Raw genomic sequence first — 2827 nt, 5'->3', positions numbered from 1 at the left:
TAGAGAAATGGCCAAGGCTTACTTCGTTAATGGAGATACAAAGTTTTCTAGGGTTGGCGCAATACTATAGGAAATTCATTAATGATTTCTCCAAGATTGTTGCTCCTATGAATAAATTGACATAAAAAGGTATCAAGTTTACATGGACAGATGCATCTGAAGAGAGTTCTGGGAAGCTCAAGACATGTTTTACCATAGTTCCGGTGTTGAGTTTGAGTTGTGGTACAGGGGGTTATATAGTTTATTGTAACGTATCATGAGTAAGACTTGGATGTGTGCTATTGCAACATGGAAAGGTGATAACGTACACATCGAGATAGCTCAAGAAGCATGAACAAAATTACCCCACACATGATTTAGAAATGGCTACCATAGTATTTGCCTTGAAAATATGGTGACACTACTTGTATGGTGAGACTTGTGAGATATACACAGATCACAAAAGTCTCAAGTATATCTTTGAAAAAAGAGATCTCAACCTTAGCCAACGTCAATGGTTGGAGTTGCTTAAGGATTATGACTGTACGATATTGTAACATATTGGCAAAGCCAATGTAGTAGCTGATGCTTTAAGCTTGAAATGTCATGGGGAGTTTAGCCCACATTTCAGTTGAGAAGAGATCATTGCTACAATGCATGCATGAGCTAGGTGATATGGGCATTCAATTTGAGGTTGATGATTCTGATCCATTATTTAATTTTAAAATAGGTGCTCTTGCTTATTGTTGGAATCTCGGAGGTGCATTTTGCCTTGAAGTTAAAGAAGACCTTTAATTATTAGCCTAAGAGAAATTTGGATATTCCTCCGCCCTGGGTTGTACGTGTTGGAGTACGGGTTTTTTTGCTGTCTAATCCCAATAAATTGCACTAGTTCTATTGAGCTTGGACACCGATGCATTTCCACAATACGCACAAGCTACAAAGAGACTTTGAATGGAGTTAGTACCAAAATATTCAAGTGTCTTACTTAAACCAGCTACCTAAGCAGATAATGCTGACATGGCATCCACATTATAAACTCCAGCTACTCCCCTATCATTGATCTCTTTATTGGCCAGTAGTAGTTATTTGCAACCATCTCTTCCAACAAATCATGTGCCTAATCGATTGATTTAGCCATTAAAGCTCTTCCCACAATGACATTAATGGTGGTTCGAACATGCCCACTCAAACAATTATAGAAAGTTTGCACTTGAAACCACTTTGGAAGACCATGATGAGGACAACGCCAAAGTAATTCTTTATATCTTTCCTAAGCCTCATACAACAATTTATAATCTCGCTGCATGAATTATGTAATATCATTCCTCATTTTCTGTAACAGCCCCTATCCTGATGTTAGTCATGCATGATGCAAGACTAGCTTATAGTTTGATAACAACTTCAATATGTATGTTTATGAACCTAAGGAATGCCTTTGCCCACAGAGGGAGATGGTTATGAAATGTATGAGTGTGTAAAAGCTCAAATGATGTTGTGCATACACTTGGCATGAATGATATAGTGCATATGTTTGGCATTAAATTAAGTATGATATGCATGTAAATTATGCTATGCTTAATTGATATACTATTTGACATAGAGCAAGGTTATGGGGAAGATTTGGAATGAGTTTAGGCATCAAAAACCCAAGTTTTATGAATTTGGACCTTAGAAGCCAATCTTAACTTAAAAAGAAGATTGAATCTTTATAACAGAGAGCAAAGAAAGCAAAATGCAGTAGCTTAGGATCGAGTGCAGATCCCTTATAATTGATCTAGGTGGTACAATGGAAGCAAGGGTAAACAATCTAGTCCAAGATGGACTTGAAGCTTCCCATAGTCAATCCTAGACTGTCATATTAGTTAAATTCTAACTTAAAATCCCTAAAACCTGATTTTCTCTCATTTTTCTCCCAATTTTGACATTATCTACCCATTTGCTTTAAACTTTCACAGCATTCAAACCCACTAAATTCCAATCATAAATCATGGATTCTAAGCACTGAAGGAGGTAGATTCCACCCTTAAAAAGCTTAGTTTGTGATTTTCACTTTCTCTCCCTAAGACCAAACCCTAGCTTTCAAGAATGAAAATTTGAAGAACTTAGAGTTGGTTAGAGTAAATATGGAGCTTGCGAAATGCTTCTAGAGGTGAGATTGAGTACTTTGACTGATTGATTTTCAATTTGAATGGTTGATAACTTAGATTTACATTGATGTAGCTTTGGTGGAGAAACTATTCCCTTGAATTGAATACATATTTAGGGTGAGCAATAGCACAACCCAACTTCTAAGGTATGGATTAGCCCATTTTTAAAGGATTTGAGTTTATTTGTTAATACACTAAACATGTATACAAGCGTAGGGGCTGTGACTCCTACATCGGGTAGGCCATGGCCCCCCTGAAGTGGGCTGCCAATTGGGTTGCCCAATACCCTTCATTGGGCTACCAACATTAGGCAGCTCACTAACCAAACTCAATTCCTTTTTTTTTCTTTGACTACCCATCACCCATTTACCCATTACCCACTATGCATTTACCCACTAGCCTATTTACCCATTACGCAACAAAAACCTTTTTCTTTATTTATTTTATTTTCAGTTATTTTTATTTATTATTTATTTTATTTCTCTACATTAACTAATTATTTATTTATTTATTTTTTTGTAGTAAAAAATTTTTTTCTACAAGTGACAATGAAGATGATAACAATAACGAGGAGGATTAGAAGTTCTCAAAGATTCATCCAATCATTAGGAGAGTATTCTTTACCTTTCTTTTATTTTTTTAACATTGAGAATAATGTTTACTTAAGTTTGCGGGGGGTGAATTTATTTTAATGGTAA

The 2827-nt window shown here is 35.8% G+C and overlaps 1 non-coding gene across 1 annotated transcript; it reads left to right on the top strand.

Moving 5' to 3' along the window:
- The first annotated feature begins 1208 nt into the window (after window positions 1-1208).
- On the top strand, window positions 1209-1315 carry LOC149526349 (small nucleolar RNA R71). Its single transcript, XR_016352101.1, has one exon. It is a non-coding gene; the product is annotated as a small nucleolar RNA R71 (small nucleolar RNA).
- The last annotated feature ends 1512 nt before the right edge of the window (window positions 1316-2827 follow it).

This window comes from Theobroma umbraticum, unplaced genomic scaffold, assembly GCF_002168275.2.
Source record: "Theobroma umbraticum cultivar Fairchild unplaced genomic scaffold, ASM216827v3 scaffold_106.0, whole genome shotgun sequence".
NCBI classification, from domain to species: domain Eukaryota; kingdom Viridiplantae; phylum Streptophyta; class Magnoliopsida; order Malvales; family Malvaceae; genus Theobroma; species Theobroma umbraticum.
Note: the sequence above shows the minus strand (reverse complement) of the source record. Positions and strands in the feature narration are given on the sequence as shown.